This window comes from Mesocricetus auratus, unplaced genomic scaffold (assembly GCF_017639785.1).
Source record: "Mesocricetus auratus isolate SY011 unplaced genomic scaffold, BCM_Maur_2.0 Super-Scaffold_100007, whole genome shotgun sequence".
NCBI classification, from domain to species: Eukaryota; Metazoa; Chordata; class Mammalia; order Rodentia; family Cricetidae; genus Mesocricetus; species Mesocricetus auratus.
This window is the reverse complement of record NW_024429191.1, coordinates 93,773,578-93,798,683: the sequence shown is the minus strand read 5'-3', so window position 1 is coordinate 93,798,683 and position 25,106 is coordinate 93,773,578. Positions and strand designations below refer to the sequence as shown.

General features: G+C 51.5%; 1 long non-coding RNA gene across 1 annotated transcript; it reads left to right on the top strand.

Moving 5' to 3' along the window:
* Positions 1 to 18,013: 18,013 nt before the first annotated feature.
* Positions 18,014 to 25,008, top strand: LOC121141570. Its single transcript, XR_005878537.1, has 3 exons — positions 18,014 to 18,371; positions 19,951 to 20,052; positions 24,062 to 25,008. It is a non-coding gene; the product is annotated as an uncharacterized LOC121141570 (long non-coding RNA).
* The last annotated feature ends 98 nt before the right edge of the window (positions 25,009 to 25,106 follow it).

Below are 25,106 nucleotides of genomic sequence, written 5' to 3'. Positions count from 1 at the left end.
CAAATTCTGGAATTATAAGCATGCACCACCCACCTTGCATGGTTTGCATGGTGTCGGGGATCAAACCCAGGGCTGCCTGGATGCTAGGCAAGTGCTCAGCTGATTGAATCACACCCCAGCCCCTCAGTGTGCCTAAACTGACTCTGCTGAAGCAGTCATGGAACAGCACACCTGTAGTTCTAGCTACTAGGAAGATTAGCCAAAGCGATGGAGATCTTAAGACCATCCTTAACTCATCAAGACCCTGTCTCAGAAAATCATAAAATTGTGTTTAAAGGGCTGGGAATGCAGCTCAATGGTAGAACATCAGGTGTAGGGTTAAAAAGGAGCCAGTAAAGAGCACCCTGGCCCTGAGATCAGAACCAAGGAAGCACATCCTGCCCCTTACCAACTCAGGAACTGAAATCCAACCAATCCCAGAGCACGAAAACCAACCAGTTCTAGGGCATGAAGCCAACCAATGCCTGAGCACAAAATCCAACCAATCCCAGAGCACAAAAACCAACCAGTCCCTGAGCATGAAACCAAGCAATCCCTGAGCACAAAATCCAACCAATCTCTGAGCTGGTCCCAAGCTCAGGAATCGAAATCCTACCAATCCCCACCCTGAAAATCTCCACCTTGGACAGCTCCACCCCTAAGAAGCCCTATGTAAGTCCTGTACCTGTTCCGATTGGAACTGACGTTTTTCCACGATAGCAGAGGCACCCACTCTCCAGGATGCCTCCCTCCCAATAAACCTGTAGAGTGAAGTTTGTCGTAAGGACTTTCCTTCTTTCTTTCGCCAGAACAGAATGGAGCAGAGCAGAGATGTAATGGCTCTCTCCAGAGCAGAGCAGGGGCGGAGCAGAACTGTAACACTTTGCCTGGGGAAACTTGCCCTTGCTGGAGCAGAGTTGCTACACTTGCACTAGCAAAACCTTTGTCAGAGCAAGGACTGTAACACTTCACTGGGGAAAACCCCCCCTCCTACCAGAACAGAGCTGTAACACTTCTGTTGGGATACCTTTCCCTTCAGAGCTGTAGGTATTCCTTGGCTGCTGACTGCCAGGATACCATTCCCTTCAGGAACCCTGAAGGGAAACCCTGGGTTGCATTCCCAGCACTCCAAATAAACTAACCATTTCTCAACTTCAGTAAGAACACAGGCTGGATTGAAGCGCACTTTCTACTTAATCCTCTCGTAAAGGCTCAGCCTCAGGATTCATGATAGGTCTCTAGAAGAATGAAATCAGTGCAGCGAATTCAGACTAGGGTAGGCACCGCCCCCCAAGCCCTCATCATCTTGGGGCTCTGTGGATCCAGGGTCCAGACAGCACCTTTCCCTGGGTTGGGTGCCCTGGTGTGGATATGACAGGGAGGCTGTGGTGGTCCTGGTGGTAAACCCAGCAGCCCGGGGCAGGACTCCTACCCAAAGCCAGAGACAAAGGCTTCAAGGTCTGAGGCAGAAGGTTGCAGTGGCCATAGAAGACAGACTTGACCCAGAAAAACTAACTGTGATTTGCCAAAAATATCCCCAAGTTAGGGAAGGCTCCCCTAGCAGTGCCCCTCCCCCACTCAAATCCATGAAGAGACATATATAGGGCGCCAAGCCAGGACTGAGACCAGACAATTAGGCCATTTAAGATGCACTTTCAAAGCTCAGACACTTTTGAGTCGTACAAAGAAAACGTGCGCTTTGTAGATACACCGGGAGAAAAACACCCCCCCAAACCTGTCTTTCTTCCCCATCCCTGCTTCATGGCAGACAATAGAGGTAGATAAGCCTAATTCAGAGCACAGACAAGAGAAAACTAAACTCAACAAAGAGCACATCTTGTGTTGACATTCCCCAGAGCACAGCTTGCGGGTGTGCCCGGCCCCTGGTGCAGTGCTCCTGGATGGCAGGGTACCACAGACCCTGATCTGGGATACAGAGGGAGACTTGGAGGCAGTCTATTGGAATCCAGAGACCCAGCTCTCCAGGGGGCCTTGTCAGAGCTGCAGGGACCAGGGACAAAGGACAGCAGCATCCCTTCTTCCACCGGAGAGGTGGCTGCTCTCCCAACAGACGGTGGTGGCAGGTGCTGCTGAGAAAACAGACCTCGGCTGGCCGGGAAAGCATTCCCAGGGAGCCGGCTCCAGCCGCAGTCACCAATGCCACAGCCCAGGGCTCAAGCAACTGACTCAACAGTTCAGGAAGCCGGCAGGTTCCAGGCTAAGGTTCGCGATGAGGCTTCTTGGTTTGCAGATGGCCACCTGGCTGCTGGGTGCTGGTATCATAGAGTGGCAGTAAGGTCACCAATTCCAGAATGAGGTCCAGCCTCATGATCTCCTCTAATGCTAACTACCTCCCAAAAGCCTGTCTCCTGTACGTGTGTGCGTGTGTGCGTGTGTGTGTGTGTGTGTGTGTGTGTGTGTGTGTGTGTGTGTACAAATGTCATGATACTTGTGGATGTTGCTTCTCTCCTGCTACCATGTGGGTCCTGGGAAGGAAGCCCCTGGCATCATGCTCAGTAGGAAGGGCCTTTACACACAAGAGTCATCTCGAGGTCCTTCTGATTTGGAGCTTACCAATTGGCAGGACCGGCTGCTCAGTGAGTCACCGGAACTTGACTGTCTCTGCCTCCCAGGGCTGGGATTACAGGTGCACACCACCAAACCTGCTTTTGCACCTGGCTGCTGGGATGTAAACTCGGGTCTTCATGTTTGCCCAGCACACCCTTTACAGACTGAGCCCTCGCCCCTGACCCTGGAGTTGGATTTCTACATATGAATTTGAAAGGGTCGCAGTCTATGGTGGTCTCCAAGACTCCTTCCCTATTACACACACACACACACAGAGTGGGGGGAGGGGGAGAGAGAGAGGGAGGGAGAGAGATTGAGGAACAAAGGAAGCTAACTCTAGCTACTGGGCGGGCAGAGAAGCTCCTTGCAGAGGAATGGATTGGAGCTGTCACCGGGGAAGGGTTGGATCAATGAGGCAGCTTCTCCTGCCACAGAATGCTCTGGAAGTCAATAGCACCACTGTTGCTGTTCCCAGAATGAAAAGTCAAGCAGAGCGGCGACTTCTGCTCTCATCCGAGCCTGCATCTCCGCCCATCAACTCAAACGCTCTCCCCCTTTCACGCACTTGGAAAGGAACACCCATCCGCAACAAGACCCATATGGGAAGACTCTTCATGAAAAAGGAAAGTTGGGTTTGGGTCTGGGGTGGGAAGGAGGGAGGAGAGATACCGTGCATTGTCCGCTATAGCGCTAGGCTCTACGGGAGTTGGCCATCCTCACACAATCCCATGAGTAGTCAGCACGATCCCCAGTTGACAGAGGGGAAACTGAGGGCTCAGGGCTGGGACGAATACCTAACACGACATCCTGTCCTACAGCCACATTCTTTCGACCGTATCACAATCTCAGAGGTGCTGGGGTCTTCTTCTAGGCCGAGTGGGGTTCCCCCAAGGGGCAGAAACTTCTGGAGGGAAGAGATAAAGACAGACATAATAGCAGGCCGATGGCAGACCTGACCAAAAGTGATCTTCCTGAAGATGTCCATGGGCCAAAGCATGCCCTGGGTATCCTGGGCTCAGAACCTCAGGCTCAAAGGGTCGTTTTCACTCATGTGTTTCCTTACTTGTTTGAGACAGGTCTCATGTAGTTCAGGCTAGTCTCCATCTCACTATGTAGCTGAAGATGACCTCTGGTCTCTTCCCCCACAGCCTCCCAAGCACTGGAGTACAGGCGTGCACAGCCACACAGTCTCTGCAGCAGCGGAACACAGAGCCTCACGTGTGTTAGTCCAGCACTCTGCCAACTGGACTACATCCTTGACCCTTACCCCACTTAAAAAAACAAACAACTGGGGCTGGAGAGATGGCTCAGAGGTTAAGAGCACTGACTGCTCTTCCAGAGGTCCTGAGTTCAATTCCCAGCAACCACATGGTGGCTCACAAACATCTGTAATGAGATCTGGTGCCCTCTGCTGGCTGGCAGGCACACATGCGGGCAGAGCACTGCATACATGATAAATAAATAAGTCTTAAAAACAAACAGCAACAAGACAGGACCTCACTGTAGTCCAGGCCAGCTTTGATCTCATGGCAACCTTTCTGCGCCAGCCTTCCACGTGTGGGGAGTACAGAGGCGAGCCACCACACATGACACAAGGCCACATGACACAAGGCATGATCTTGTTCAGGACAGGATAGTGACCCTCCACTTGTGCTCTGCCCCACGGCTTGTCACTCTAACCAGAACAGCTGGCCCTGTCATTTTTCACACAGATGAGTCTCCCCACCCCCACCCCCACCCCAGGACACAGGGGTCGAAGGGTGAGCAGGGAGGTGCAAATTCTTTAGTGCAAATCTGACCCAGCTGCCGGGATGGCGGAGCCCCCTCCCATCTGCAAACTCACAGCCGTTGGCAAAAACATCTTTGCATGCTGGCGTTTTATAGCTGGCATTTTCATATGTAGGCTGCCGCCTGCTGTTACAGGAACCTGTAATTTGTGGATTCCAACAGAATGCTCCACCAGAGGCAGAAGCAAGTGTTTGCAAAATGTACAAGTCAAGAAAATTAATGGACCATCAAAGGGGGCTCTCCCTTCCAGATAGCCAAAAGGAGAATGCGCCTGGTGTACAGATCTGTGAGTTCACAGCTCCCACAAAACCCGAAATACAGGCCAATACACAGGCCTACATAGACGGAAGACAGCAGCAGACAGCCTCTGAGATGACCCAAACCACTCCCTCCTGGGGCCCACACCCTTGTAGAATGCCCTTCTCTCCTTACTGTGCCTGAATTTAGACGTTTGCTTCTGAACCTGAACTACAGGAGTGGAGAGCTGTTGCCCTTGGAATTAAGCTTCTTCTTTTAGGGGCAGGGGGTTTCAAGACAGGGTTTCTCTGTGTAACAGCTCTGGCTGTCCTCGAACTCACAGAAGTCCACCTGCCTCTGCCTCTCAAGTGCTGGGATTAAAGGCACGTGCCAGCACCACCTAGTGGGATTAAGCTTCTTAAAAAACTGCGGAGCGGGGCATTGGTGGCGCACGCCTTTAATCCCAGCACTCGGGAGGCAGAGGCAGGAGGATCTCTGTGAGTTTGAGGCCAGCCTGGTCTACAGCGAGTTCCAAGACAGCCTCCAAAACAATACAGAGAAACCTTGCCTTGAAAAACAAAAACAAAACAACTGTGCGGAAGCTGTACTTGATGGTGCCCATAAACGAGGCTCACAGTAAGGAGCGTGGGCACAGCCTCTGAGCACTGGGGAGGGGAAACTGAATCTTCACCTATGAAACATTCTCTCTTCCATGAAAACAGCTTGTCTGGGAAAACATTAGGTGACAACTGGAGAGAGTTCTGTCCTGCTTATTGTGGGGCACGATTTCTCTAAGCTGTTGGTTTGGTTGAGTTGGGCATCATGTAGACCCAGGTGGCTTTATTTTTATTTTTAGATTTATTTAGTGTGTATGCACCTTCCTCACCATGATCGAGGAAGCCAGAGGACAACTTGTGGGAGACTCAGTTCATTCTTCCTATCATGTGGGTCTTTTCTTAGTTAGGGCTTCCATTGCCGGGTAGAAATCCCTGTGACCAAAAAGCAAGTTGGGGAAGAAAGAGTTAATTTGGCTTAGGCTTCAGTATTGCTACTCATCACACAAGAAGCCAGGACAGGGCAGGGACCTGGAGGCAGGAGTTGATGCAGTACCACAGAGTCCTGTTTACTGGATTCCCCTCCATGACTTGCTCAGCCTGATTTTTTTTTATAGAACTCAGAACCACCAGCCCAGGGATGGCACCACCCACAATAGTCCTTTCCGATGACTCTAGCTTATGTCAAGTTGACATGAGACCGGCCAGCACAGGTCTTTCGTCTTGGAAACAAGCAACCTTACCCACTAAGCCATCCTTCTGGGCAGCCAGCTCATTCCCAAAAAGTTGTCTCGAACTATGCAGCTGAACATGACCTTGAACTCTTGCTGCCTCTGTCATCCAAATGCTGGGTACTCCGGGTGTGTGCCACCATGCCTGAATGTACCGTTTCTCAGTCAAGCTTTTCAGGATCTTGGTTTGTCTCCTTCTTTCCTTTCTTCTTTCCTTTTCTTTGTTGTTGTTCTTTGGTTCTTTTTTTTTTTTTTTTTTTTTTTTTTTTGGTTTTTCAAGACAGGGTTTCTCTCTATTGTTTTGGAAGCTGTCCTGGAACTCACTCTGTAGACCAGGCTGGCTGCGAACTCACAGAGATCTGGAGTGCTGGGATTAAAGGTGTGCCCCACCAATGTCCGGCTTTCTTTGTTGTTTTGTTTTGCTTTTTGAGACAGGGTTTTTCTCTTTGTAGCCCTGGCTTTCCTGGAACCCCCTCTGTAGACCAAGCTGGCCTTGAACTCACAGAGATTTGCTTGTTTTCTTTTCTTTCCTTTCCTTTGTTCTGTTTTGTTTTTGAGACAGGTTCTCGAAATTCCTGATCCTCCTTTCTTCCAAACCTTGGGGTGCTGGGATGATAGGCATGCATCAGCACACCTAATTTATTCGGGGCTTGGGATCAGGGTAAATCTCCATGCATGATAGGCAAGCACTCGCAATAGCTACACCCAGGCCTCCTCAGGAGTCATTTTATCAGGGCATGTGGCACTCACCTTTAGTCCCAGCACTTGGGAGGCAGAGGCAGGCAGATCTCTGTGAGTTCCAGTCAGTCAGGGCTACATTGTGAGAACCCTATCAAAAATAAACAAAGGATACCATTTATCACTTAATTTGAGTGCCTTAAATACATGCAAAGAATCTATCCACAGGACAGAGTTTCATTAAAGTCACCTCCCAGCCACACTACCCAGCACGATGCCTGCTTTCTCTCAGTCACAGGGCACAAGGGTCAGCAGGGAGACCTGATCACATTTGCTCTTCCCCAGGTGGGAAGTGACCACCGGCCCTAAGAACCAGCCCCTCCCTGGGGTGAGACCTGCTGGCCGGTCCTCTCTCTGCAGGGAACAGATGAATATTTATTACCCTGAAAGTGCTTTTTTAAAAGGGAGGCATGATCTCTGACTCGGCCTCCTCATAGCAACAGGACTAAAGGCACCAAGAAGGTTGGGATGTCCGTAAATTCGGGGCCCAAGATGGTGCCTTTTTGCAGAGAACGAAGGAAGTCAGGCAACCTACCAAGTACACTTAACTCTTTCTTTGACCAAACCCGGATGATAAGACGGCTGTTGGCATCTGTGGTTCCTGCATAAAAAACAGTGACTGAGCCGGGCGTTGGTGGCGCACGTCTTTAATCCCAGCACTCGGGAGGCAGAGGCAGGCGATCTCTGTGAGTTCGAGACCAGCCTGGACTACCAAGTGAGTTCCAGGACAGCCTCCAAAGCCACAGAGAAACCCTGTCTCGAAAAACCAAAAAAAAAAAAAAAAAAAAAACAGTGACTGGTGGAGCCTGGACCTGCAACATAACTCCCTTGTCACAGACAAGATAGCCACTGGACAACTAAAGCAACACACTTGTAGACATTAAAGTGTGCCCACGCCCAGCTTAGCACTGCCATTTGGCAGATCCATGGCCTACAAAGAAGGGGTTAATTTATGTTTTAAGAGCTGGGGAGGGACTGGTGGACCATGGCCACAGTCTGCCTTGGGAACAGGGCACCAGGCACTGTAGGAAGAGCCTGTTGGTGACACCATCACTTTGGCTGGGCTCCAAACTCTGGGGCAGCTTGGAAGTTGTCTGGATCTGAGAGAGATAAGAATAAAAAGAGCATTCAAGCCGGGTAGTGGTGGCGCACGCCTTTAGTCCCAGCACTCAGGAGGCAGAGGCAGGAGGATCTCTGTGAGTTCGAGGCCAGCCTGGTCTGCAAGAGTTACACAGAGAAACCCTGTCTGGGGGGGGGGCATCCAGCAGAATGTAGCTGAAGTAGGAGAATGTTTAGTCAGCTTACACGAAGCCCTGGGTGCCCCCAGCACTGCAAAAAGAGTGTGGTGTTGCGTGCCTGTAATTCAAGCTCACCCTTGGCTTCATATCAAGTTCAAGGGCAGCCTGAGCTGCAATGATGCCCTACCATTGAAAAGAGGATTAAAGGGGGTGTGAGGAAGACTCATGTGGCTTTGGACTTTATGCCCAGAAATAGGAGACAGTGAGCTCTGCGAGGGAAAACTTAGGGCCTTTGTCCAAAACAAGAGAGTGGATCCAGGAAGCCCTGTGTGAGAGGGAGCAGCGTGGAGGCTGCAGGCTGGTCTGACCATTCAGACCAGCATTCACGGTGAGCACCATGCTGCAGGGCTCGTCAAACCCTGTCTGAGTGGCAGCTCCCCAATCGGCCGCAGGAAAAACGCCACAGGGAACAGTGCACTTATGTCCCAGATCTGCCACAGCAGGGCCCAGGCAGGCCCAGCCTGGAGCAAGGCTGGGGAGGAAAACCGGTCTCTCCTGGGGTCTTCTCTGGGATGAATCGGAAAGAAAAATTAAAGATGTGGTTCTGGCTTCTCTGCGGGTAGAACTTTCTAAAACATTCTGCTGCTGGCTTCCCGCACGATGGGCATCACTGACTCCTGTGGCTTCCTGAGATGAAGCCATTCAAAGCCCTGGAAGGAAGGCTCCCCTCCCATCCCCAGCCCTAGCCTCGGAGCCTGCCTCGACCCCCACCTCCACAAAGGAGAGGTACATGCATTTGTAACTAGACTCCGCGGTAGTTGCTTGGTCTCCTTCAACTTGTAAATAATTCAGGAGAGATGCTCTCCACTGTTTTAATTAATCCACATAGAATTTCAGCGGCAGAGACAGCGGCAGAGACGTAGGTACAGTCTCTCCAGTCAGGTACGAGGACCTCGTTAACCAGTGTCTTACAGATGGCCCGAGAACTGCCTGCTAATGGAGATTTCAGAGCAAGAAGCCAGAATCCCCCCCACACCCTGCAAAAATAAAGATGATGCCTGAGCTGAGCAAGAAGACGAAGGCTGGAAAAGGCTCAAACCTCAGGCCCTGTTCAACCTCCCCCTCTTCGGAGAGGAGCATGGAGAGAAGGAACATGCCACTTGCCTGCATGGCAAAAGATGACTCAGCTCACCATGGACCCGGAAGAGCCACACAACGGGGCTAGAGCACTGGCTGTTCTTCCAGAGGACCCAGGTTCAATTCCCAGCACCCACATAGGGGCTCACAACTGTCTGGAACTCAAGATTCAGGGGATCTGACGCCCTCCTTCTGGCTTCTGGGGACACCAGACATACACGCAGACCCATATCCATAGTAACATTAAAAACAACAGTCACACAAGCAGGTAGGTACCTGAGGCCTGGGGTAGGGAGGAAGAAATGGCCACCCGCATCCTGCAACCAAGCCCCAATGGAAGCTCTGTGCGCACAGCCTTCCCTGGTCCTGGGATACCCTCAAAGTGCAGCAAAGGACCAGAGAAGGGGAGCCTGCCTCAATCAGACACCTCCCTGGAGCAGAAGGGAAAGGCTGCCCTGTCTAACAGACAGAAGTCAGAGGACAGACACACAGACAGAGTGTGGGGAGGGACAGCTGCTCATGACTACAGCAGTGCTCTCAGCGCCAAAGGGCCAGGCCACCCTTATGAAGACAGAAGACATGCTCAGTCACCAGGGGCCCACAGCGTAGGGGACCTCAGGGAGGTCAATCAAGGGACGGGCTTGCTCTACCAGGCAGCCTGTAGCTAACGGGGTGAGTGGGTGGAAGGCTGAGGCCAAAGGAGGTCAGTGAGTGTGTGTTTTAGAGATGGCCCTGGTGGCACAGGCCTAGTTACTACCTACTCTGGAGGCTGAGACAGGAGAGCCCAATGCCAGCCCAGGCAGCTAGTGAAAGCTTGTCTCAAAATGTAAAACCAGGCAAGGCTTCCAGCAGGCGGCTCAGCAGGTGAGGGTGCTTGCCACCCACCCCTCCAAGACTGGAGACCTGAGTTCTATCCCTTAAACCCATCTAAAGGTGAGAGGAGAGAATCAGCTCTACAGTTGTCCTCTGTCCTGTATATGTGCACTGTGACACACACCACCCATGACATCCTCACACACACACACACACACACACACACACAGAGATACACATACACATATACAGTCAGACACACAAAGGCCTCAGAAGTGAGTGGACACAGCTAAGAAAGACAGTCAAGGTGCACTCTAGCACACACCTGCTCTCCTCTATGGTATTTTAAAAAGACCCCTCACCCCCCAAGTAAAAGACCATGCCCACACTGCAGAACCTGTGAATGGATGAGATCCCATAAAGTCTTATCAAACACCAGCCTGGCTCCTCCAGTTAAGCTTAAGTCCAATTCAAAGTCCCTTAGAAAAGGGGAGGGGATTCTGGGGAGGGAGGATGATAGGTTGCATACAGCTATAAGCCAAGGGACCACCAGAGCCAGAACAGACTGGAGCCATCTGAGGGACGCTTGGTGTGGTACATCTGCCTTCCAGAGAGTGCATGTGTGCGTGCGTGCATGCATACGTGCATGTGTGTGTGTGTGTGTGTGTGTGTATAGTCAGAGTGGGTGTGCACGTGGGAGTGTGTGTGTGCCCACTTGTGTTCGTGTATGTGTAGTCAGAGAGTCAGTGTGTGTGTGTAGTCAGAGAGTTTGTGGGTGGGTGTGCACGTGCAAGTGTGTGTGTGTGTGCACGCCCACCTGTGCGAGTGTATGTGTACTCAGAGAGTGCGTGCCTGTGTGTGTGTGTGTGTGTGTGTATAGTTTGTGTATGTGTGTAGTTTGTGTGTGTATTTGTGGCTGTGTCCTCTGCTCAGTCCTGAAAGGCCGGGACTCACCCAGGCCTGACGTCAGATGGCAACAGGGGTCTCTCAGAGAAGCCACTGCAGAAGAAGATATTGAAGCTGTGGGAAGTCAGAGGCTGGCAGGCCTAGGACAGGGCGGGAGGGCTGCCTAGGCCACTCAGGAGGGCAGGGAGCAAGGAGAGAGGGAGGGAAATCAGGTAGAGGCATAGGAGGGGGCTGACCACGCCCTCTGAAGACGTGTGTCCACGACACTGGCCGTTCAGTGGTGGTTAGACATCTGTAATGTTGCTTTGTTGCAGAGAAATTTTGAAAATTGAGTACTTTCTTCACATCTATTAGACTAGTACCTATGAACAGTAAGAATCCACTAAAGCCAACAATACAGAGGTTTGGACCTGGAACTGTCAGCCGTCCTGGGCCCCCTCAGAGAAGCCTGACCTCTCACCGCTCCCTGCCACGCCCCGCCCCCCCACACTTACTTCCCCTTGTGCAGATTCACTTTTCTTTTCTCTGGATGCTGCTGGGGGGCGTGGGGCTTGAGATCGTGAAACCAGAGTCCCAGCAAGGCCTTGCAGCAAGGTTCCCGAGGCCCCCCCCCACCTTTTGCCTCATTCAGACGCCTAACCCACATCCCAGGGAAGCAAGGCCCACGGCCCCACCCCCCTCTCCCTACCTCAGAGCTCCGTTTACACCCTCTGCATTTCCATCTCCACGTGCATGAGCCCCTAGCTCTCCCCAACACTCCCCCAGAATCCACTCCTTTTTTTTTTTGTTTTGTTTTTTTTGTTTTTTTCGAGACAGGGTTTCTCTGTGGCTTTGGAGGCTGTCCTGGAACTCGCTTGGTAGTCCAGGCTGGTCTCGAACTTACAGAGATCCGCCTGCCTCTGCCTCCCGAGTGCTGGGATTAAAGGCGTGAGCCACCAACGCCCGGCCAGAATCCACTCCTGAAGAGAGAGCACTTCCGTCTGGGTGGGCAATGGTCCCTCTTCCGAGAGCTGAGATGAAGCGTCCACTCACTGTGCACACGGACAGCCTCCTCTACGACCATCTCTTGGGTGCCCCATGAAAAGATGGTCTGAGCGCCCTGCATGAGGGACTCGAGGACCCTGTCACCAAGCCATTCCTACCGTGTTCTAGCCAGATGAGAGTGAGCCCCAGGACAGTTGGGACATTCATCCAGGATGACCTCCATCTGAAGAGTGGCAGGCTATAACTTGAACCTGAGTCTGTCTGTCCTCAAGTCTCCTCTCCTACCAGAGTGACCGGAGTGTGTGCCACCTTTGCTTCTAGACAAGGGGCCAAAACTTCAGCTCCCAGCAGCAGCCAAGGCCTGGGAGTGGCGAGTGGCTGGCTGGTCAGGCACCTGGGGGTTAAGAGCGTTTGGTTTCAAACTGCTCTAGAATGCTTCAGAAGGAAAGTGAGAAAGCACTGACCCATGGGGTTGTCTCCCTCCCTTTGGCTCCTAATGGCTGTGTCAAGACTCTGCCCTCAGGAATACTGCCTAAGGGGACCATAGAGCTGGTGGCTGGGGAGCTGCTGCCACCTTCTGGGCAGGGTGTGGCTGCTGCACTCATGAACTCGGGAGCAGCTCTAACCACCTGCATGTGGTGAGTGGTCAATGTTCCATTAAGGATGGGATGCTCACAAGGCCCGTCTCCTCCTCAGGAGTCATTGGCGCTTGGTGGTTGCTGGAGGGGGGGGGGAGTTAGTTTCTTCAATGGCGTACCCGCTGGAAAGTAGCCCAGGTTCCATAACTCATGCAGGCAATCCTAACCTCGGGGTCTCTCGCGCGCTCTCTCATACATACGCAGACACAGGCACACACGAGTGCACTGTTGTTCATTTTTTATGTTTACTTTTGGCTTTTTTAAACTTTCTACTCTTTTGGGGGCACGCTACCCAGCTCCCAAATTAGTCACACATGGAGGCTTACGCCTACTTACGAATGTCCGGCCTAAGATTGACTTGTTTCCAGTCAACTTTACTTAAATTACCCCATCTACCTTTTGCCTCTGGGCTTTTTCCTTTTCTTACTTTTTTTTTTTTTTGAGGCAGGGTTTCTCTGTATTGTTTTGGAGGCTGTCCTGGAACTCACTCTGTAGACCAGGATGGCCTCGAACTCACAGAGATCCACCTGCCTCTGCCTCCCGAGTGCTGGGATTAAAGGCGTGCGCCACCAATGCCCGGATTCCTTTTCTTACATCTGTGTATTTTACTTTCACTCTTACTCTGTGGCTGGCTGGGGAACTGGGCAGCTGGGTGACCCCATGTCCTCCTCTCCTTGTTCTCTTCCTCAATTCTCCTTCTATTTATCCTCTCTGCCTGCCAGCCCCACCCATGCTTGCTCCTGCCTCCCTATTGGCTGCTCAGCTCTTTATTAGGACCACCAGGGTGTTTTACACAGGCAAAGAATCACAGCTTCACAGAGTTAGACAAATGAAGCATAAACAAACACTTGAAAATAATATTTTGCCACAGTGTACACACGCACATGCAAGTGCATGTACACACACACAGGTGCACACACACATGCCATATACTCACACATGCACACACACATGCCACATACACACACATGCACACACACATGCCACATACACACAAATGCACACACACATGCCACATACACGCATGCACACACATGCCACATACTCACACATGCACACACACATGCCACATACACACACATGCGCACACACATGCCACATAAACACACATGCACAGTCACATGCACACACACATGCACATGCACACACGCACACAGAGGAGGAGAAGAGAAGCTTTGATGGGAAGAAGCAGCTCAGCAAGCAGGAGAAAGATGAGAGCGTAATGGGGGAGGGTGACAAAAATACATTATATAATATATACATACATGAAACTGTCAAAGAATTACTCTTTTTTTTTTTTTTTTTTTTTTGGTTTTTTGAGACAGGGTTTCTCTGTATTGTTTTGGAGGCTGTCCTGGAACTAGCTTTGTAGACCAGGCTGGCCTCGAACTCACAGAGAGTTCTCGAACTCACCAATGCCCGGCTACTCTTTTTTTTTTTTTTAAAGAATGGTCTCACACCTGGGCGTGGGTGGCGCACGCCTTTAATCCCAGCACTCGGGAGGCAGAGGCAGGTGGACTTCTGTGAGTTCGAGGCCAGCCTGGTCTACAGAGTGAGTTCCAGGACAGCCTCCAAAACAATACAGAGAAACCCTGTCTCAAAAAACCAAACCAACCAAACAAACAAACAAAAGCCAACAAAACAATAACAACACAAAAGAATGGTCTCACTATGCATTTCTGGCTGGCTAGAAATTTGCTGTGCAGACCAGGCTAACCTTGAACTCAAAGATCTGTCATCCTCTGACTCCCAAGCACTGGAATTAAAGGTGTGTGCCACCATACCCCAGCAACAGCAAGAAGGGAGAAGGAAAAAGGAGGAGGAGGAGGAGGAGAAGGAGGTAGTAGACTGTGATGATCAGTGGCAAAGTGTTTATTTTACGTGCACAAAGGCCCTGGGTTCAACTCCCAGCACCACCGCTACCTTCATTAACCCAGTCCCTCCCACACAGAGACTGGAGAGCGCCTCTCACAGGGAGAAAACCTCGGACTTTGGAAGAACTGGAACTGCAGTCAACTTGTGGCCCCACCTGAGCCTTGCCAGCCTGGGGTGGCGCTCAGTGTTGCAGAGGTAGGTGGATTTGGGTCGCCAGCCCTCACCTGCACCTCCCCATCCCCTCCCCTCCCCCCACCGAGTGCTCCACGGGAACGGAAACTGCAAAGCCAGACAGCTGGCAAGAGATCCCACTCACCTGCAGGGCACCCCTGAGGCCTCCCGTTCCTTAGCAACCAGCACCTCCTGCAGAGGCCAGATCTCAGTGTCCCCTTTCTAGAGGCTCCATCACCTGACCCACCCCCACCCCACACGCCCACCTGCCCGATGGCCTGTTGGCGGTTGCAGGAGCTGGAAAAGCATTGGGAGCTGTAGGATCCCTGGAGAGTGCCACCCTGGTCGGCGTGAAAGAGTCTAAGTCTCTTTTCATACTGGGTCTCACCAGAGCAGAGGACACCAGGGATGTATACACACACGCGCGCACACACACACACACACACACGTGCGCACACTACATTTTCCCTCTCACACAGGGGCTTCGGGACAGTCTCCACCGGGCTATTTCGCGGGCCCTTCTTTCCGAAGAAGAACCTGTAACTCAGGGATTCACATCAGGACATCAGGACACAAGCCTCGAGACCCGTGACACTCTGGAGACCTGGCAGTGGGAGACGGAAGTACAAGGGCAGCTTCCTTTGCGCTGAGTTGAGGTTTGGTTTATGTTTCGATTTTCCGTGCAGGCAGGCTCAACACCTCTTCCATCTCAGGCCTTGAGTTCAGTCGCTTCCCGGGCAAACCCACAAAAAAAAAAAAAAAAAAAAAAAGGATCGCAAGAGTAGGCTGCCCTCTGCAGGGCATGGAAGGATATGCACCCAGCCTCTGTAGCAAAAACTTGGTGTCTGCACATTGGGAATTCAAGAGCTGGAGAGCCATGGCTGCGACATTTGGAATAAATCTGGTTTGGTTTGGTTTAGTCTATAATCCAGGCTGGCCTCAAATCCTGCCTCCACCTCCTAAGTGCTGGGACTACAATCGTGGGCCGCCATACCCAGTTTATATAGTCACAGAGAGCGTACACAGGGTTCCTGAGGCCCTGAATTCAATAGGCCCCCCGAAAGGCGGTGAGTGCATGTATTTGAGTTCAGGACACAAATGAACACAGAGAACCTGTGACTGCTACTCTTTAGTAGCTAAAACAACACACAAAATGACCTAGGGTGTGGGGTGGGGAGGGGGATGCTTGTCTGTAATCACAGCACTTAAGAAACTGAGCCAGGAGGACTGATGGGATTCAAGGCTGCACTGAACCATGCAGAGCTCCAGGCCAAGCAGGGCGGCAGGGCAACATCTTGTGTAAAAAGTTACATACTTTCTTACATTCCTACTGGCCAGATGTCCAGGGTAGGCCTCGCTGAGCTAAGCCAAGGGAGCAGACTTGCACTGTCTAGGGGCTCAGGAAGGCTCTGTATTTCTTGGTTGCTGGTACCTTCATCTTCAAAAGCAGAGGTACTCGCTTTCAGACCTCTGTCTTCACTCTGCCTCTCTCTGATCTTTACAACTGGCACCGAATTTTTATAAAGACCCTGGGGAAGGTTGGAGCTGGGCTGGGCTGGGGCTGGGGCTGGGGCTGGGGCTGGGCTGGGCTGGGCTGGGCTGGGCTGGGCTGGGCTGGGGCTGGGGCTGGGCTGGGGCTGGGGCTGGGCTGGGGCTGGGGCTGGGCTGGGGCTGGACTGGGCTGGGGCTGGGGCTGGGACTGGGGCTGGGCTGGGGCTGGGCTGGGGCTGGGCTGGGGCTGGGCTGGGGCTGGGGCTGGGGCTGGGCTGGGGCTGGGGCTGGGCTGGGGCTGGGTAGGTAGAGTGTTTTCATAGCACACATGAAGTACTAGGTTCAACCCCAGCAGTGCATAAACTAGGCATGGTGGAACATGCCTATAATTCTAGCAGAAGAATCAGAAGTTCAGTGTCTTCTCAGACTACAAAGAGAATTCAAGGCCAGCCTGGGTTACCAGAGACTCTGTCTAATAAAAAAAAAAAAAGCCAAATGTAGTGGTGTATACAAGAACTCAGAGGCGAGTTCAAGGCCAGCCTGGTCTACAAAGCAAGTTCTAGGCCAGAGATAGATATATTAAGATCCTATCTGAAAAGGGGCGGGGGGGGGGTGAGGCTTGAGTGATGGCTCAGCAGTTAAAAGCACTTGTTGATCTTGCAGAGGACTGGGTTCAGTTCAAAACACCCACATGGTGAGTGGCTCACAACTCCTTAACTCCAGTTCCAGGGGAACCAAAGCCCTCTTCTGAGCTCTGTGGGCAGTGACCACAATGGTGCTTCTACATATTCATATACATAAGCTAAATGCACCTAACAAGAAAGAAAATTTCAACAAGGCAGTGGTGACGAATGCTTTTAATCCCAGCACTCCGGAAGCAGAGATAGACAGATCTCTGTGAGTTCGAGGCCAGCCTGGTCTACAGAGCAAATGCCAGGATAGGCTCCAAAGCTACACAGAGAAACCCTGTCTCGAGAAACGAAAAAAACAAGAACAAAAACCAAACAAAAAAACCACAGTGGTGGCCACTAGCAATCTCACCACTGGGAAGGCAGACAGACTCTGGCTCACTGTTCAGCCAGGATAGAATAATTGTCAAGCTTCAGGCCCGTATGATACCCTGTCTCAAAAAACACAAAACAACAACCAGCCAACTAACTAACGAAGAAAGACACTAAAACACAAGACACTTAACCCTACAAGATAATGGGATGGGCCAAAATGCCCCCTGAGTAAAGACTTAGCTAGAGCCCAACGGATGTCCTTCAGGCTAGATACGAGCTGACTGCGAATGAGCTGTCTCTGGCAAGCTTGCACACACACGGTGAGCCCTGGTACAGTGGCAAGAGCGGGACCAATCCTGACACACAGTGTGACTCCCTCAGTAACAGGGAGACCCCGTGACCACGGCAACTCTTACACAGAAAGCATCTAACTGAGGCGGCTCACGGTCCAGAGGTTCAGTCCGTTATCATCACGGTGGGGAGCCTAGAAGTCCGTGTGTACACAGACGGGGCGCGGGCTACATTGTCATCAGAAGGCAACAGGAAGTGGAATGTGGCACTGGGCAGTATCTTGGACATAGGGAACCACGAAGTCCTGTATCGTCCGTCCCCCCATACTTCCTCCAACAAGGCCACACCCACTCCAACAAAGTCACGCCTCCTAATAGCGCCACTCCTATGAGCTTGTGGGGGCCAATTACATTCAAACCACCACACCTGGCGAACCTCTCCTGACACCCGAGCTTGACGGTTCAATTTTCAACCTGACGGAATTAATAAACACCCCAGGCCCTTATTTCTTTAGTGAAGAGACTTAAGAGAAGATGAGCTGAGTGTGGGCGGTGCCATGGGCTGGGGGCTGGTCTGGATGGAAAGGAGGAGGGAGAGCCAGCAGAGGCCCCAGCCTCCCACTGCCTTCTGAGCTCCCTGACTGTCACCACAGCCAGGAGCTCCTCCCAACTACCTGGTGAGCTGTCCCCCTAAAGCCGTGAGCCAAAACGAACCCTTGCTCGCTTGAGTTATTTGGTCACAGAAACCAAGGGAGAACGCTTGCTGCGTGTATTTCCACACCCCCGGGGGCGGTGCTGTTTTAACTCAGTACGCTCCCACCCCATCAGCGGTGAGTCAGGCAGACTTGGCTTTCAGCTGGTGTAACAACTGTCCCAGCAGAGCCCTTGCAAAAGCAAAGCCCAGGGAACTAATCCAATAAAAAAAAAAAAAAGAAAGAAATAGGCAATCAGGCTCAGAGTGCAAACAAAAAAGACTGAAGGATGAGCCGGGAGCTGGTGCCGCTTGCAGGAGGAAAACGGACCTCTCGATCGTAATGAAGAGTGCACAGGAAAGGCACAGACGGGAAGCACTAGTCTGGCGGATAGCAATCGGCCCTTCAGATTCCCTGGCTGGGGTCACGCGGAGCTGAGCAGAACTACTTCTGCCAAGGGCATCAGACGTTCCAGACTTCAGCCAGCTCAGACAAACCAGGAAGCCGCCCCGCAGCCACCAGACGGCCACGGGGAAGGTGTGTGCACCCCTTCGCACCACCTGCAGGGAGCTGACGAGGGGGCAGCAGCTAGAGCACAGCTTCTCCGCAAACCTCCACCATTAAAGGAGTGGAGCGCGCACGGGGGGGGGGGGGGGGTGCTGGAGAGATGGTTCCGTGGCTAAGGGCTAAGAGCACTTGCTGTTCTTCCAAAGGACCAAGGGCCTTCTGACCTCAGCAGGTTAAAACTAAAAATAAGATTTAAGGGCCCTACTGAGACTGCTCCGTGGGTGAAATTGCCTGCTGCCGAGCTGGATCCCTGGGCCCCACAGAGCAGGGGAGGAGCAAATCCTGCAAGTTGTCCTCCTGGGTCCTCCAGCCATGCACTGCGGCATGCGCCTTCCACCATACACATAAGTAAATACATCTAATTTATTATTTACTCAATTGATTATCCCTACTGGCTAGGGACATTGTTCGGTGGTACTTTTTTTTTTTTTCAGACAGGGTTTCTCTGTATTGTTTTGGAGGCTGTCCTGGAACTCGCTCTGTAGACCAGGTTGGTCTCAAACTACTCACAGACATCCGCCTGCCTCTGCCTCCAGAGTGCTGGGATTAAAGGCGTGCACCACCACCGCCCGGCTAGGGTCCTGGATTTTATTCCCAGCATTAATAACAACAATACCATAAGTAACAAAAAGATACTTTTTTTTTTTTTTTTTGGTTTTTCGAGACAGGGTTTCTCTGTATTGTTTTGGAAGCTGTCCTGGAACTCGCTTTGTAGACCAGGCTGGCCTCCAACTCACAGAGATCCACCCGTCTCTGCCTCCCGAGTGCTGGGATTAAAGGCATGTGTCACCAACGCCTGGCTCAAAAAGATATTTCTAAGAAACACGTTTCAATATTTCTTTTTTGTTCGTTTTGTTGTCAGGGTTTTCCTGTGTGGTTCTGGATTTCCTGGGACTTTCTATAGACCAGGCTGGCCTTGAACTCAGAAATCTCTCTCTCTCTCTCTCTCTCTCTCTCTCTCTCTCTCTCTCTCTCTCTCTCTCTCTCTCTCTCTCTCTCTCTCTCTGGGAGATGTCATTCTGGAATCTGTTGGCCAATAGGGAAGCAAGATAGGTGGGACTAGGAGTCGAGGAGGACTCTAGGAAGGAGAAACACAGGGAGCCACGATGTAGCTGCCATAGGGGTGAGAGGTCCGGACCCTTTCTCCGGTAAGAGAAATACTTAGATTAACAATTATGGAGTAAATACTTAAGTCAGAGATAGCCAGTAAGAAACCAAACAAACGGCCAACAGCTTCATAATTAATATAGCCTCCTGTGTGTTCATTTGGGATGATGGGGCTCTAGAACCAGGCTGGTGGGAAGGCTTCTCTCTCTTTCTCTCTCTCTCTGATGTTTGGATTAAAGGTGTGTGCCACCAAGCCTGACTTCACTATTTATCTTTAAGGATGCAGATGTGGTGGGCCATCATAGGTTTATAGATGTGAATGCTTGGTCACCAGGGAGATGCACTATTAGGAGGTGTGGCCTTGGCCTTGTTGGAGGAAGTGTAGGCTTTGAGGCTTCAAGGGCTCAGGCCAGGCCGGTGTCTCTCTTCTTGCTGCCTTCAGATCCAGACCTAGAACTCTGAAGGTAACTCTCCAGCACCATGTCTTCCTGTATGCTGCCGCCATGTTTCCTGCCATGATGTTAGAGGACTAAACCCCTAAGCTGTAAGTCAGCCCCAATTAAATGGGTTCCTTTACAAGAGTTGCTGTGGTCATGGTGTCTCTTCTCAGCAACAGAACACTGAGACAGAGAGACACCGACAGTCAGACAGACAGCGTTTCACCCTCTGGCGCTGGCCTTACAGGACACTGTGTGCTGTCCAGTGTGGATGCTGAGAACCCAACTTGGGTCCTCCGGAAGAGCAGCGAGCACTCTTGAGGGCTGGAAAACATCTCCAGCCCCTGACTTCTTTGATTTGTTTGCTTAAAACAACAAAAACAGAACTGTCCACTTACTTTGCATGCCCCAACAAAGAAGTCACAGCAGTTATGTTATATCCACAGGGGTCTCCAGACTATCCTGGAACTCCTGACTACAGTCCAATTCCCCTGCCTCAACCTCCCAAGCACTGGGGTTTACAGACATGAGCTACCTTAGCTGGCTAATTTTTCTTTATCAGGCTCCACATCCTCATCGATCATCGCCTCACTGTTGATTAACCAGCCAAGGGCCTCAGGAGGAAATTCACCCCAGGCCACAGCTGCTCTTACTCTGATCAGCACAATGCTTGCATTTTCTTGGAGAAGCAAAAAAAACTTTGTGTCACGACACAGAGCTCAAATCCTTGCTACCTGATCTTGGACACTAAGTCCTAGGAGATGTGCCTAGAAACATGGTTTAGGAGATGGCAGCATCATCTTTGGTTTTGTTTTTGTTTTTGTTTTTTGAGACAGCGTCTCACTGTGTAGCCCCGGATGTCCTGGAACTTGCTATGTAGCCCAGGCTGGCCTCCAACTCACAGAGATCCACCTGCCTCTGCTGCCTGAGTGCTGAGATGAAAGGCGTTTGCCGCCTTTTTTTGAGGTACTTTTATGAGGTGGGTGAGTTAAAAGCAAAGCCAAGAAATCTCCACTACAGACTTCAGAGGCTACTGAACTTTCAGTGGATGGGGAGACAGATTTCTGTACAAACCAAAGGGTTTACTTAATGGCCAAGGTCACAAAGATGTTGGCTGAAGTACAGAGGAGGGCAAAAAAATGGCTGAGCGGGCTAACGGTGGCCCAAGATAATTAGACTCTGGATCTGCAACACTCCCACTCTGCATAGCCACAGAGGTTCTCACCAGTCCATCAGCCTTGCCCAGTGCAGCCGTTCTTTCCAGAAACTTCTGTCCCTAGCATCTGAGAGCATCTCTGTGTGCCTGCACTGGTAGTGCAAACAACGCGATTTGTGCTAAACACATACCTGCCTTCCTTCTGGGAGTCAGGTAGCCAGGACCTAGGCTGACGCAACACCTGGGATCAGACCCCAGTGAAACCCTTCTATGCCGGGTCCGCACACAGTACAGGTGGCTGTGGAAGTATGACCTGTGTGTGTGGCCCCGAGTTGCAGTTCCGCCTAGGTAGCTCTACTCACAGCTGGGTGCTGCCCTTGCAATCTGGCAGTGAACTGGAATAAGCCTTAGCCATGAGTATGACTGCATGCTCGGTCAGTCCTGCCAATCATTCTGGGAGATGTCCCGTTCGGGGATGGTCCTTGGGTCCCCCTTGGACACAAGCTGCTGCTACAGATGTCATCCTCAGCCATCATCCCCATCCCATCAGCTGAGACCTGAAAGCTGGGCTTGTTGGCATTCCCTCACAGGAGGGGGTGAGGAGGGTCACTGCTCCCTCAGCCGATTCCACGGGCTTCCCCTTGCAGGCAGCTGTATGCGCTCCTGCAGGTCTTGGGAGATGCTAGGGCATACACTGGGTGGAAGGGTTGCTAAGTGAGGCTCCATCTGTCCTTCCTGGAGAGACTTTTTGGTGGAACAGCTCCTTTTGGGTCATCCACATCCCCGAAAGCCAGCCCTCACCCGTGCTCTGTTTTCCAAATTGGGTTTTGGTGATCTTCTTTTTTTGTTTTTGTTTTTGGTTTTTACGAGACAGGGTTTCTCTGTATTGTTTTGGAGGCTATCGGTCCAGCCAGGCCTCAAACTCGAAGAGAGATCCGCCTGCCTCTGCCTCCCGAGTGCTGGGATTAAAGGCGTGCGCCACCACCACCCGGTGGGTTTTGGTGATCTTCTAATTTGCTGTGTTGTCGGTGCCCCATGTGGAATGAGTAGGCATGCAGAGGTCAAAGGGCAACTTTAGGAGCCAACTTGCTCCTCCACCGTGTGAGTCCCTGTGCCTTTACATGCTTGAGTCACGTTGCCAACCTCCTGTATTTCTATTTTACTCACTCGATCCTGCACGCGCACGCGCGCGCACACACACACATATACGCACACACGCATGGGCACACACACTTTTTATGACTATGGTTTTACATGTATGATTGTATACCATGTGCATGCCTGGTGCCTTTGGAGGCCAGAAGAGACTGTCAGATCCCCTGGAATTGGAGCTATAGACGAAAGATGCCATGTGGGTGCTGGAAATTGAATCTGGGTCCTTTGGAAGAACAGTCAGTGCTCTTAACTGCTGAGTCATCTCTGCAGCCAGATAACTGAGCATGAACAAGCACACTTGCGCACACACTTACCACGCAGTCGTATGCAGTCTCAGCAGGCTCCAAACTATCAGTCATTCTGTCTCAGTCTCACGAATACAGGCACTACAGGCACATATGGCTCCACACAGCCAATAGTTTTGCTATTACGGTTGTTTTGAGGCAGGGTCTCACCGTGTAATGCTGGAGCTCACTTTGCAGATCAGACTTCTCTGCCTCTTCACTGTCCCATTTTATTTTGGGGGGCAGGGCTTCACTGAGTTGCTCAAATTAGCTTTGAACTGTTACCTCAACAGGTCTTAGAACTTTTCAGCCACCCTATCTGAGCCTCTCAAATAGCCAACTGGGACCAGAGCCCTGTGGCTGCCACTGTCCCCTCGCCACCTCTACCTGCAGCACTGGGGATAGAACCCAGGACCTCCTGCACACTAGCCAAGCACTGTGCGACTAAGTGGTCTTCCTAGCTCTAACCCAATCTTGCATTTTTTCAAGATTTATTTATTTATTTATTTATTTATTTATTTATTTATTTATTTGTGAGACAGGGTCTCACTATGAAGCCCAGGCTGTCCTGGAACCCACTCTGTAAACCAGGCTGGCCTTGAACTCAAGAGATCACCCTGCCTCTGTCTCCCAAGTACTGGGATTAAAGGAGTGCCCCACCAAACCCAGCTCAAGACTGTTGGGGACAGAGGTCCTTGTCCTCACAGAGAAGCACTAAGAGGACCAGGAAAGTCAATCATGCAGAGGTGTCCCCTCAATGGAGGGGATAAAACCAAATGCCTGCATTCCACCCAGAGAGCAGAGTGGAGGTTGTGAACGGCCTGACAACTTTTCTGCCATCTGAAGGGGCAGACCTCACCCTAACCCCCAAGAATGATTATCCCAGACTCTCCCTCCCAAGACCATTACCAGAGACCACGCTAGATTCTAGGTCACACGTACTGTATAAAGGAGTTCCTATGTAGCCACACCGTGAGCTTTACTGTGCACCTGGAGTTGGACTGACTGTTGCCTGGAAACCTTTCCCCGGAACTGTGCTTTAAACATGCCGACAATGAACGTCTGGCATTAGACTGCTCAAGTCAATCTGCACTGGGTTTTCACTCTTCCCCAGTCGCTTCCCTGTAGGACACCTTCAGGGATCCCTCACGAGACACTACTTCTAATGAAGCCTCATAAACCTATCATCTTTGGTATCCACCGTGCTGTGTAACCTCCACCGTCGATCTCCACGCCTTTTCCTTGGCAATGCTGAAGCTAGACTCACTAAGGGTCTCACTGCCCCATCTCCTACAGCCCACCATTCTGTTGTCTTTATAAGCTTTGGCTGGTAGGTACCTCATGCAAGTGGAGCCATATGGCAGTTAACTCTTTACTGGCTGGCTTATGTCACTCAACACATACCCTGCAGGTTCACCCACCCATGCTGTAGGATGTGCTACCATTAAAGGACGAATACCATTCCACTCTGTGTGGTAATCACATTTCCTGTTTGTTTTTTTTTTTTTCTTTTTGAGACAGGGCCTTACCATATTGCTTCAGATGGCCTAGAATTATGCTGGCGTTGACTTCCCACAGCTTAAAAGGAGAGACACGGCACAGCCGTCAGGAAGCAGACCAGAGGTGGGTTCCCAACCTTCAACACATGTCCCTTCCCTGTTGACACAGTAATGTCCAGGAATCCTACAAGCGGTGATGAGATACGGCTTCCTCCTATGAAGTCACTGGCTGTGAGGGACAGGCTGCTCGGCTACCTTCCGCCCACACAGCCCCACGGCCTGTCCTCAGCAAGAAGCTCCTGGGAGGATGCAAGCTTGGGGACGCGGGACTGGTTTCTCTTCGTGCCGAAGCTGTAGTGTGACAGTCAACCATTAACCCCGGTGTTCACAGCCTGCGTGGCCCTGCCCCCACGTGTGTGCTGGAAGCAGTGACCGGCACGCCGGCAGAAGGCAGAAGTGGCAGGACGGCCTTTTTGTGAGTTGGGAGAGATCAGGGTTTGCCTTTGCTTGCTTTGATGAACACGGCTGCCCTGTTCTGAGTTGCCCCAGGATAGCCCCTTGTGACAAGGGACAGAGGACGGTTTTCGTTCGATTCCTGCTCACAAGGGGTGCTGGCTGAGAAAAGAATTACAATTAATTCTGTAGCTGGGGGGGCTGTAGAGATGGCTGGGGGCCAAGAGAACTCGCTGCTTGTGGTCTGAGAATGCTCCCATAGGCTGGACCTGCTTGGGAAGGGTTAGGTGTGGCCTTGATGAAGATGTGTCACTGGGGATGGCTTTGTGGCTTCAGAAGCACCAGCCAGGGGTTGGAGAGGTATCTTAGTGGTTAAGAGCACCAGCTGCTTTTCCAGAGGTTCTGAGTCCAATTCCTACAACTGTAGTTCCGTGGGATCTGATGCCCTCTTCTGGTGTGCACACATGTAAATAAAGCATCTATATACATAAAATACATAAATAATAAATACATCTCTAAAGCCCAAGGCATTTCCAGTGAGCTCTGTTGGATCAGATGTAAGTGCTGTCACCACTCCATGCCTGCCAGCTGCCATGACTCACCATCTGGAAAGC